The 13,327-nt window shown below is 36.2% G+C and overlaps 1 long non-coding RNA gene across 1 annotated transcript; it reads right to left on the bottom strand.

Annotated features, from left to right (window-relative positions):
- Positions 1-443: 443 nt before the first annotated feature.
- On the bottom strand, positions 444-4,538 carry LOC148863520 (uncharacterized). The gene is made up of 3 exons (XR_016110914.1): positions 4,187-4,538; positions 691-795; positions 444-588 (listed from the first exon to the last, which is right to left on the bottom strand). It is a non-coding gene; the product is annotated as an uncharacterized LOC148863520 (long non-coding RNA).
- Positions 4,539-13,327: the final 8,789 nt, after the last annotated feature.

The raw sequence follows: 13,327 nt of genomic DNA, 5'->3' as shown, positions 1-13,327 counted from the left end.
AATATATGACTGTCACTATAACTATTTACCTATGGTGACAGATTTCAAAATCTGCCACTAATGTTAGGCTATAATTTTATTATAGTAACAAACAACATATGGCCATTACTATAGGTATTTAGCTATAGTGATAGGTTTCAAAACCTAATGTTAGACTTATAGTAAGGGTTGCATTTGTCACTATAGAATCTTGCTATAGTAACAAACATGACTTGACAATACTCTCTGTCACTATATTGGATTTTGGATCTCTTTAGTAATAATCTTGTCCATCACTATATCAAGTTTTGAGTTTTGTCGGTCACTATATTCGATTTTGATCATCTACAATGATGACTTTTCTACCACTACAAGTTTTTATTTCTCCAACCTGCAATATATTTATGTGAAAAATCACCTGTCCTCTTTTCACATCATATTAAATTTATTTATTTACAAATAAATTTCTACAAAAAATTAATATATTAATTAAAATAAAATACATGACAATTTGTCTTGTTACATATAATGAACCACAATAAAAATAAAAGTATAGATCTCAAATCTCTTTATCCATGTATGTTGTTATTCTTTTCATATGCATTCAACCTGAAAAACAAAATCAAACAAAAATTAGATTTTTGAATTCGTATACATGAAAAATTAAACATAAATTGGAACACATTGGATGAGTGTGACATAGTGTAATACCAAAAGGGGGAATAACACAAAGGAACTCTAACTAATCTGCCACATTTGAAAGAGCTTTGCATAGTCCCATCCAAACAGGTATTGTAGCAATAGTGGGTAGGCATCCTGTCACAAGCAGTAAAGTAAGAGAGATGATAAGTACACAATTTATCTTCAAAAGATCCCTTATCTAAATAAACCATTTATCTTGAAAAACTCTGTAAATTGATTAGAGCATCTAGTTCACCCATCCAAGACCAATGTACTAAACACTTGTAAACACCTCAATACTGGCCACCCACACCAAGATACTTAGATTAAGAGTGGAGATATCTGCTTAGAGTAAGCAATAAGCTGTTGGAAAAGCTTGATTTGATACTGCTTGGTGCATGATTTTCAAAAATAAAATAAAATAAAATAAATGCTGATAAAATTGACAATTTTCGAAGACCCTTGTAAGAGATGACAGAACAACATAGGCAAGATGATGCAACCCATTATACGATTTCCTATCTTCCACAAAAATTTCTTAAATGATGGCTATACTTTCTTTATGGTGTTTGGTTCAAGGAATGGAGGCTATAACTTGGAACTGGAATTCCAATTCTAGAGCTGTTTCTGTTTAGCAAATTAAGACTAAAAATTAGAAAACAAACTAATCCATGTAACTGTATTTTTACATACAGGAATTCAAAAAGAACAAAAAGAATTTGTTTTTCCAATTCCATGGTTGGGAGAGTTTAGGAACCATAGTAAACACATGTCATTGCCATAAGGTTTCATAAGGTTTGGCTCCTTTGCAAACCACTCTCCTGCAAATCACTCAAATTATCAAGGATGAAGTAGCTAATAATCATGCATGTTTTTTTGTTAACATCAACACACCTAAGTTTGTAATCTGAAAATGGAATACACCACTACCTTCCCATGATACAGAAAGGTAGATACCAATTAGCTGTAGGCTATTGCGGCTACGGTTTTCTGTCCATAGCTAAACTGTACCTATATATCTATAGCTACGGTTTTTCTGACATTTAACTACGCTTTTGTCCATAGAAAGTCATATTTCTGGTAGTGGGACTTCCCACATTTGATAGAACCTGCCGATGCCCAATTATCAATCATCTTTTATCACCATCCCAACACCAACCTGCATCAGTTGTTCTTCAAACCTTCCGGTGTTGAATTTTACCAAACATAGAAGAAACCCCAGAAATGTCTGAATGTTAGAAGTTGAAGGCAAGATGCCATAGGAGACATGTACCTTGAAACTGAGAAACTATTCAACAATCCCATGGATTAGAAGATTAGTTGATTAATTGTACGCAAACAACTAGCTGTGCCATTTATGGAAGATCCTGATTGGTGAAGAAAGGTTTATTACTTGTTTATGGATTATTTAAAAATTTATTAAAATGATTCAAGAATGAAATATATACAACATACATAGCATCCCTTCTGATGTAATCGTTTTCGGCCACGTACCAATGTTTTGTGATGTAAAATTTTTTGGCTAAGTATCTCGTTATTTGACCCGGTGGTGGCGTGCCTTAGTGATGAGCTACTTGGTGGTGAATTGCCTAGTGGCGAACTGCTCGGTGGGGAACTACCTCGGGGCGAACTGCTTGGCGGCAAACTGCCCGGTGGCAAACTGTCTGGTGGCGAACTGCCTGGTGGCGAGCTCCCTGGTGGCGAACTGCCTGGTGGCGAACTGCCTGGTGGCAAACTGCCCGGTGGCGAGCTGTTCGGTGGTGAACTGCCTAGTGGCGAATTGCCTGATGGTGAACTGCCTGGTAGCGAACTGCCTACTAGGCGGCCGGTGACTTAGAGAATGCTAGAGCTCCCTGGTGCGGCGCAATCCGACTGCCCTTAGCATGAGGTGATCTTCTTTCCTTTGTAGGCAGCGGGAGCTGAGGGACCTGTGAGAACTTCATCTTTTCCTCCTCTTTGTAGGTGGCAGGAGTTGAGGGACCTGCGAGAACTCCATCTTTTCCTCCTCTTTGTAGGTGGCGGGAGCTGAGGGACCTCCGAGAACTCCATCTTTTCCTCCTCTTCGTAGGCGGCGGGAGCTGAACGACCTGTGAGAACTGAATCAGAGGTCCCAGGGGTATTTTCCCGGTGGGGGCTCTCCGACGCTTAAGTTAGCACTCTTATTGTAGAGAGCTTTGAAGATAATATGAGAGAGCTAGAGAGCATGGTTACTTCCCTTTTTTCATCCCCCTCCCCTTTGGGGGGTGAGGTCTTTATATACCGGAGTCCTCGCGGGTTAGGTGGGTGAAAAGCCTCCAAACGGTAAGACTCGTCGCATCCTGTCAGAACCGGGGTACGGTGGTGAACTCCTCGAGGTCGTCAGGCTGGCGCTTGTGTCAGACGGCCAGGTCAGCGCCTGGGCCGGGTTGTTCGGGGAGCGCATGCGTCAGTCGGCGGGTCAGTGTCTAGGCTAGGTCGTCAGGTCGGCGCCTGTGTCAGTCAGCGGGTCAGTGTCTAGACCAGGTCGTCAAGCTGGCGCATGTGTTAGTCGGCGGGTCAGTGTCTAGGTCAGGTTTGTCGGTGGGCACCTTATGGGTGGCTTGGCCGGATCATGCGCTAGGCTAGTCCAGGTCGGCCAGGTCGCGCAGGCCGCAGGCCGCACGCCGCACGTAGCTCGCACAGGCCGTGCGCAGTTCGCGCAGGCCGCGCACTAGGCCGCGCGCAGTTCGCACAGGTCGCGCGTGCCGCGCGCAGTTCGCGCAGGCTGCGCGCGCACGCCGCGCAGGTCGCGTGTGCCGCGCGCAGACGCGTGTCAAGCCACACGCAGGTCACGCTAGGCCGGCCAGACTGGTGCCCGGGTGGGTCACCAACTTCGTAAATTTGTTGGCTGGGTATTTTCCTAGTTGTCACGAGGTGCCACATGTCACAATTTCACTGGAGGGCCAAATCTGCCCTCATCACCTTCTATAAGTATGCGTACCCCATATTCAGTTTAGGCATTCTACATGTAAAGGACCCATAAGTTCCCTATTCACTCCTTGCTTCCTAAGTATCAATCAAGCAACTTGCAGATCTATTAGTCCAATCAAAAGTACGTAACATTTGTCTCCCTTAGATATGTAATCTCTTCCACGATCTGCCTAGAGCATGAGTGTCCTTGTTTTTAGTTTTATAACCAACCCACCACCATCTTAGCATTTCTTTCTATTTGTAGATTGATGTAGTTCAAATATTTATCCATTCTCAGGTCTTGTAATGCTGCCATGAGTTCTTCCCTTACTGAACTTTGAGGCTTTATTGACCCTGAGTAGCATGCTAGCCCATACCGGAGAAAGATGCTCTCAACAAGGCCAAGGCCTTTGATGATCGGTAGGTTATGTTTCCAATCAGCCAATTATGCAAATACAAATAGGGTTCAATTACTGAAACATTTTACAAGTCTACAAAGAATCCAAAGATTTATACAATAATTTTTGTAGAGAATCGAAGAACAAGGAATAGGGATTCAGAGTTCACCAACAACAAAGTGAAAGATTAGAAGCAATACCTTTACAAAAGAAAACCAGAACGGTAGCACTGCGGTGATGGCTTTGCTTTGGTTGCAGCAGTCCAAAATGATAGCACTAATGTGATGGATTGCTTTGGCGGTACAAGAATCGTAAAGGATCGAACTTGAAGGGTTTGGTAGATTGAGAAGGAGCCGTCCACAACGATACTACTGCGGTGGTGAGCTGCTTTGGTGGCAGCAGGAATCGTGGAGTAAAGGCCCGAACTTGAAGGTTTGGGTAGATTGAGAGGGAGAATGAAGGGTTTCTCACTATGAAGGACAGAACTTTGAAGCGCTTCTATTTTCCCTGCATATCATGAAGGAAAGTGAAGGGTCTTTTTGTTCGTTGCATATTCAAACCGAACTCTATATTTTCATTGCATATCAAGAGGGAAAGTGAAAGGTGTTTTGTTTGTTGCATATTGAAAGTCAGAGGCGGGAGATTTTGAATGTTTTAACAATAAAAGTTTTTTATTAATTAATCTTACATATTATGCAATCATTTTTTGAATAGAATTAAGTGGCTTTTAAATTATAGTTAAATTTTACTTTAAATTTTAATAAGATAAATATTAACTAATAATTGTTAATTAATAATTAAATAACTATTTATTAATATTAACCAATTAGCTAATTATTTAACTAGATAATTAAATAATAAAATATTAATAATTAATAATTAAAAAATAATTAATTAAAGATTAATAATTAAATATACAATAAAATAAAAGCTATTGGTTAAAATAACATTTAATTAAGTTATTTACTAAATCATGAGAGTACTTGACATGAAGCCAGGGATGGGGATAGCTTTGGTGAGGTGGGGATGGGTATGGGGATTAATAGGGATCCCCAATCAAGGTTGGGGTTGGGATGTGGAATGAAGTCCCTGCCCCGCCCTGACCCCAGTTATATATATTAAATTGTATTCATATTAAATATATATATATATATTATTTATATTGTATATATATCAAAATATATTTAAAATATTATTTATATTTAAAAATTTTATTTTATTTTAGTACATTTATTTTTCAAAAAATATTGTTGATTAAAAAATTTTGGGGATTCGGGTCTCCATGGGGAACCCATCTCTGTTAGGGATCGGGGATGGAGGACAACTTTTATCTCCAATAGGAAATGGGGGTCAATGGTGGAGATTTATTTCAAAATTGAGGTTGGGGACAGGGAATACGATCCCCGCCTGAACCCACCTCATTGCCATTCTTAAGATTAGGGATACAAGCTAGGCTCGATAGTAGGGGTGGAAACGATCAAGCTTTTGATAAGCTATTGAGCTCGACCCGTAAAAAGCTTGATTCAGAATGATCAAAATCAAGCTTCGATCCAAGATCAAGCCCAAAATATAGGCTTGTTTGCTAATCGAGCTAAACTCATGAGGCTCACCAATGATTTACATATATCTATATATATATATATGTATCATAATACTTTTATTTTTTTATATATATGATAATAAATGATTTTTATAATTCTTAAATATTTGTATGTAAAATAAAAAAATAGTTTTTATATGTATGATTTTTATTTTTATAAGAAGCTTGGCTCACATTCAAACTTGAACATATAAGCTTTTGAGCCAAGTTGAATTCGAGCCCAAATCTCAACCTTGAATCGAGCTTGAGCCTAATGGATTTTTGGCAAGCCAAGCTCAAATAGCCAAATATTCGGCTCGAGTCCACCCCTACTAGGTAGCCTAGATTAGGTTAGGGATTGAAGTTAAGGCCAGGTTTAAACATTTCAACTCGAGTCTGATGGATTTTTGGCAAGCCAAGTTAGGAATGGCAATGGGGCGGGGCGGGAATGGGGAGCCTCTCCCCATCCTCATCCCCACAAAAATCCCCATCCCCGCTAACGGGGACAAAGTTATTTCCATTCCCATCCCTACGGGGATCCCCATTTCTCATGATTTTTTATAATATTAACCATTTTGTTTTTTATTTTTTATTTTATTTAAAAAATAAAAAAAAATAATTAAAATTTATAATCCTATTAGAAAAGGTTCAAGCATATTCAACCATATTTTTAAAAATATTAATATATAGATGTATGTGCACATATATACATATATATTAGTGGGGATCCCATTGGGCGGGGATCGGGGTCCCCATGGGGCGGGGAGTGCTCTCCCCATCCTCGCGTCGCCTCCCCAACAGGGATCGGGGAAATGGGGAAAATTACCATCCCTAAGCCAAGCTCAAATAGTCAAATATTCAGCTTGAGTCCACCTCTACTGATTGGAGTTAGGGTTGAGTAAAAAATTTTCAACATCTATCTATCTATCTATCTATCTATATAACAAGACGGTCTACGTCACTATGCCTCTTTTTGCTCCATTATCCCCATCTTGCATTCTCCTTGACTCTCTCTCCCCTCCTTTCCACCACTCTCATTTTGCCAATTCAGCACCCTTTCTCTCAATTCCTTAATTAACTCAATATATTACCTATAACATCTTCCCCATTCTTGGGTTGTATAAAACCAATGATTTACATAAATAACACTAATTAATTTAAGTAGATTTATTTACATAATTAATAATAAAATGGTTAATTATATGTTTATGTAGTAATTACTTAATTTACACTAATTAATTTATTGAATCTTTAACACTTTAAACCTTTACTTTATTAGGTTGCTTAATGAAACTTAGTTAATTACTTAATTTACACCAATTAATTTATTGAATCTTTAACACTTTAAACCATTACTTTATTAGGTTGCTTAATGAAACTTAGTTAGATTGTTTAATTAACAAAATTATTTAGGGATGTCAATTTTCCCCATCCTTTCTAGGTACTCAACCTCCTCGACCTAATGGGGATTAATAGGGTGGGGATAGAGCAAGGGCGGGGATGGGGATTAATAAGGATCCCTAATTGAGGATGGGGATGGGTATGGAGAGTGAAGTCCCTACCTTGCCCTGCCCCCCGATTATATATATTTAAATATTATTTACATTATATATAAATATAGTAAAAATGTTTTCTAAATTTTCTCTAGTTTAAGTAAATCTTTTTTCCAAAATAAATTTAAATTTTTAATTAGCTTTAATTACATAGTTAATAGTGAATTGGTTAATTTTGTTATCTTACTTAATTATAAGAAATGAAGAGAAAGGGTGTTGAGTTGGAAAAATGGGAGTGGTGGGAAGGGGAAAGGAGAGAGAGTTAAGGAGCAAGGGGATTTGGAGAAAGGAAAAGGTAGCTGACATGGACCGCTTTGCTTTACATATAATATAGATTTTTTACATTATATATAAATATATTTACGATATTATTTATATTTTAAATTATTCTTTATTTTAAGTAAATTTATTTTCCAAAAATTTATTTTAATTAAAAAATTTTGGGGATTCAGATCCCCGCAGGAAATTCATACTCATCAAGGATTGGGGATGGAGGGTAACTTTTGTCCCTAACAGTGGTTGAGGTTGAGGTGGGGATTTGTTTCAAAATCGAGGTTGGGGATGGGGAATATGGTCTTTGCCTCAAACCCGCTCCATCACCATTCAATTACTTATCATAAAACAATATTTTACTTGTTTTACTATTAACTAACAACTATTATTTATATTTAATTACAAAATTAAAATAATTCATTAACAATAATTATGGTTTAATTAACCTTAAATTAAAGGTAATTATGCATTTATTATTTTACTGTGATTTACCTTCCTTATATATATATATATATATATATATATATACGAGAGAGAGAGAGTATACTTTGATTATGAATTTAGAAAAAAAAATTGCATATTTTTCTATAATTTTAATTATAAAAATAAATTAACATTTTATATTTCTTTTTCATATAATTTATTAATTCATTGGCTAGCAAGGTCGAATGCCAACCCCTAGACATATTATCAAGCATAATGTATGGACCAATCAAGCCTCCACAAAATTAAAACCTATATATTAATGATCTATAAAAACTTGATTACTTAAATGGAATTTTACCAAAACTTTTTTTAAATATCTAATGTTTAACCAATTTCTCATTGTTTAAATATATCAATTTAACAATTCAAATGTCCAATTCATTATATTATTTTAAACAAAATATCCTTTAAACAATGATTATGAGAATTGTCACTACAAAAAATGTCCCAAAATGAAGATGTTGTGATTTTAAATTGTGAAAAAACATTAATTGTCTGTTATTAAAGATAAAATATTTGTAATAAATACACACATCACTATAAATAAAAATTTTGTGATTGATATTAATTGTTCGCCACTACGACTCGACAATTAGTGATGATGATTTAATTATACGCCACTATAAATCATTATTTAGTGGCGATGATTAAATTGTCCATCACTATAAGTCAATCAGTTGTGACGGATTTATGCTTTTGTGATGGACATTCAATTATCTGTCACTATAATTTACCATTTAGTGATGATGATTCAATTGTTCGTCACTATAACTCAATATTTAGTGACAAATGGTTAAGTGGCTCGCCACTATTAAGTGACAATGATATTTAGTGGCAATATCCATCATTATATATCAAGATTTTATTTTTGTGATGAACATTTAGTTTTCTGTCACTATAAATTACAATTTGTGATGAAGCTTCAACTGTCAGTTACTATAATTTCTTTATGGTGATTCGTCACTAAATAATGTATTTTTAATGATGGAACTTTAAATTCGTCACTAAATTATTTAAAGTGACGAGCATCACTCTACCTCCGTCACTAAAACCCATTTTTCTTGTAGTGTTATAATGTAACTAAATTCAAAGTTGATTTGTTTAATTACATTCAAAATTGAAAAGTTGAATGGCAATGGTTTGTAATATATAAATAAGTTGAAGGGAAAATTCCAAAATAATACTTAGTATCACTTTGACCCCTGAACTTTAAAATGTGCCAATTAATTAGAACTTTCAAAACATATTAATTTAGTACACAGCCATTAACCGCTGCTAAGTGCATATGAAAAATCACAAATATCCTTCCATCATATCATCTAATTATCTTTATCAACCATCGAAATTAGTTTTCCTCCTTTCTCCTACCAATCTACCACTCAATTTCAGCCCTCTCACCTACAAAATCTTGACCCACCCCAAGAAGCAATACAACCTTGTGTTTAGAGACGACGGCGGTTGTGGCTCAGTCGTCACCATCAAGGTTTTTAAAACCAAATCGGACAGCAAACCATTTTAGGTTAGGTTCCCGGGTCAAACAATCTGATGGTTTGGTCCGAAATGGATGGCCTGTTCTAACAAAAAATTAAAAGAAAACCAAAAAGTGACAAAATACCATTTCTGGGTCAAATGGTTCGATCGCTCGGGTCAGAAATTCACTAACGAAATCAACGGTTTTTGGCCAAATAGTGATTTTAGAGTAAAACAGAACCAGTCAGGTAACTGGTTCCCAGATTTTCTGATCCAATCATTCAGTCTGGTCCAGTTTTAAAAACATTGGTCTCCATTGAATTTGGTAGCCTTAAGGTTCCAGAATACATCCACCGCCTTGCCCTCCACTATAAACTGCTTGTGATGTAACCGGTTCTGGTCACGTACCAATTTTTTGTGGTGTATGAATTTTTTTTGGCTAAGTACCTTGTCATTTGACCTGCTCCCAGGAGAGGATGGTGGAGCTCCCTGGTGGTGAGCTACTTGGTGACGAGCTCCCTGGTGGTGAGCTACCTGGTGACGAGCTCCTTGGTGGTGAGATACTTGGTGACGAGCTCCCTGGTGGTGAGATACTTGGTGACGAGCTCCCTGGTGGTGAGCTACCTGGTGACGAGCTCCCTAGTGGTGAGCTACTTGGTGACGAGCTCCCTGGTGGTGACAAGCTCCCTGGTGGTGAGCTACCTGGTGACGAGCTCCCTGGTGGTGAGCTACTTGCCAACGAGCTCCCTGGGTGAACTCGTCATTTGACCTGCTCCTAAGCGGCCTGTAACTCAGGGGATGGTAGAGCTCCCTGGTGTAGCACAACCCGACTACCTTCTGCATGAGGTGATCTCCTCTCCTTTGTAGGCGGTAGGAGCTGAGGGACCTACGAGAACTCCATCTTTTCCTCCTCTTTGTAGGCGATTGGAGCTGAGGACCTACAAGAACTGAATCAGAGGACCCGGGGGTATTTTCCCGGCGAGGACTCTCCGATGCCTAAGTTAGTAATCTAATTGTAGGGAGCTTGGAGAGAAATGAGAGAGCTAGAGAGCAGGGATTACCTTCATTTTTTCATTATCTCCCTCTTGTCTTTGGGGGTCAGAGTCCTTATATAGTGGTGTCCTATCAAATCAGGCATAACAGTCCTTATATTGTGATAAATAACTTTTAAGCACGGACAAAGATCTCTTTAGCCGCAGACAAAATAGTCAATGTCTGCTTTTGTAACTTAATTAAGATAAGTATAGAGAAGTAATTATTAACTATTAGTTAATTAATTAAGATAAGTATTTATTTAATAAATTAACACTTCATTAATTATTAAATACTTTTATAAGTAATTGATAAATTAATACTTATTTAATAACTTATTTCAACCATTATATTTTACCAAAAAAACACATTTTCCCTCTAAACATAATATTTAAGTTTTTCATTTATAAAAAAGGATGAAAAACTTAAATAATATATATATATATATATATTTATTTATTTATTCTATATATATATATATAATAAAAACACATATATGCACTAACCAATGTTTAGGAAGTTGGACCGATTCACCAAACCGATTGACCAATCAGACTATCATTAAACCATGACCCAACCCTTAGCCAATTTGATCAATACCCTTATCCTTGTTTTCAAAAAAAAAAAAAAAAAAACATTGGGCAAAACCATATCCTCCTATCAAGTTTGATCCGATCGATAATTTTTTCAAATTATATAATTTTTAATGTATTTATGAACTGGTACCTTCGGCTTTTTTAAAACACTGAACCAAAACCAAACTGATTGGTTCAATAAACTGATTTTTACATTCAATTTTAGTGGGTTTTTCGGTTTTTTTTTTGCTCACCCGTAGTAAAGCCAAAAATTTTAGGTTCGGGCCTAGGGCTACTTTAAGCCTACTTTGGGCCCGACTTAACCCACGTGTATTTAAATAAATGTATATTATAGATAATATATATATATATATATTATTTTATATTACATATATAAATATAATTGGCTTGAGAAAGCTAACCCACCTGGACTTGCCTTAAGCCATAGACCATAGTTCTAAAACCCGGTCCATTGTCACCCCTAACCCTATTGTATCCAATGTTTCCCTCTTGCCGCCCCTTCGAATTTCCCCCTCCCTTCCTCTTTCACGCAATCAAATCTCCTGTGCTCTGCAAGACTGCAACACTTTCACTGTAGCTTGCACCTTTCACTAACGAACCGTAGGTATTTCTCTACCTCCCCTTCTCTCTCGCGGTCTCTATCTCTCAATCTCTCAATCTCTTAGTCGAAATTTTTGCCTTGCTGCATATCTCCACCCCTCATTCTTTTAGTCGAATGGTGCAACCAGAATCGGGTTTCTCTGTGAAGCAAAAAAGAGGGGCATTCCAATGACGCAAAAGGAGTTGTGGTAAGATGACAGCCGCAAATCATTTCTAAGGTTATTATTGAGAGCATTTTTTCTAGTTTGATATGCCAATGGATATCCAAAATACGTCAATGGTTAAATTTCCTTTTTTAATGTTTTGTATTTAAAATAAATTAATTGTGTCATTGTGCTTGAACAGACTTGGTTGAAAGTGGATTTAAGTGTTGTCTTTGTCTGTAGTAACGGAAAAAGCAAGTAATCTGTTTTATTAATTTAATTGACTAGTTTTGTGTGTTTTCTATACTATTTTAATTGTTTTGACAGAGAGAATCTGTTTTGATTCTTGTTAGAGTGGTCCTCTATCATGCAATTGTTGATTTTATTTATTAATGCTTTAGGTTCAGTCTGGCAGTAGTGGGGGAGACAGTCCCACCATGTCTCCATTTCCAAGTCACCATTACCATTGGAAATGTTGACATTGTTTATTGTTTTCCTTAGGTGGTTGTGGTACTTGACATCTGCACAAAAACTCACTATAGTCAGGCTTGAGTTCAAGTCATAATATTTGAAAATTGAAACTTTTAGAGAAGAATAGTCTCATGTTTGATGATTGGAAAAGAAAAGAATGCACTAGTTTTAATGATAAAACTAATACACAGAAGTATCTTTATCATTTAAAACACGTACTATTTGACTACTATCACTACAAGAAAAATGACCTTTGCAACAGTCAAAAATTGTTTCTAATATAGAAAAAAGTGTTGCCAAATGTTTTACTTATAACTGAATGAGCTGTTGCTAGCGAAGCCGTTGTCAACAGTGTTTTGCAACAATCAAGTGCTGCAAAATATGTTTTTTCACAACAATCGATTCAATTGTTGGCAAATGTAATGTTTTGCAAAAACCATTTGTAACCATCACCAAAAAAAAATTGTTTTAGCAACAACGCATAAAAACTGTTACTCATAGTTTTTTAACAACAACCGGTTACTTGTTTCCTAATGGTATTATCCCTAACAACTTGTTAGCTGTTGCTAATTGTAAATTTGCAACATTTGAAGAGTTGTATCTAACAATCATCTTAAGCAACAATATGTATAAAAGTTCCTTATACAACGACCAAATTAATTGTTGCCAATTGTAGATTAGCAACAACTGAACAATTGTTTCTTATAAATATTTATGGCAACAATTATTATGAACTGTTGTTGAATTAAGAACAATCAAGCACTTGTTGCCTTCAGCTTCTATACACAACAATCAAGTCAATTTGCTAATTGTAAAGTGACCACAATTGAATAAATGTTTCTCATAAATATTTTAAGCAAAAAATCTTGTGAACTGATGTTAAATTACATCCCAATTGTATTTATAAAAAAATGTGTTAAAAATATATTACAATTTTCAAATTGCTTTCATAAATAATACAATTAACACATAGAAATTTGGTCCAATGAATCCACCCATATATCTAAAGTTATGTCTTGGGCTAAATAACCATGGTAATGAATTGGTTGAAAATGATGAATAATTCATGAAAGGTTGATTCTACATCTTAAAGAACTCCAATTTTACTTTACATGTAACTATCTTGTGATGGAATACT

This window comes from Nelumbo lutea, chromosome 3 (genome assembly GCF_056320005.1).
Source record: "Nelumbo lutea isolate HS-2025 chromosome 3, American lotus-T2T, whole genome shotgun sequence".
In the NCBI taxonomy this organism is placed as follows: Eukaryota; Viridiplantae; Streptophyta; class Magnoliopsida; order Proteales; family Nelumbonaceae; genus Nelumbo; species Nelumbo lutea.
Note: the sequence above shows the minus strand (reverse complement) of the source record. Positions and strands in the feature narration are given on the sequence as shown.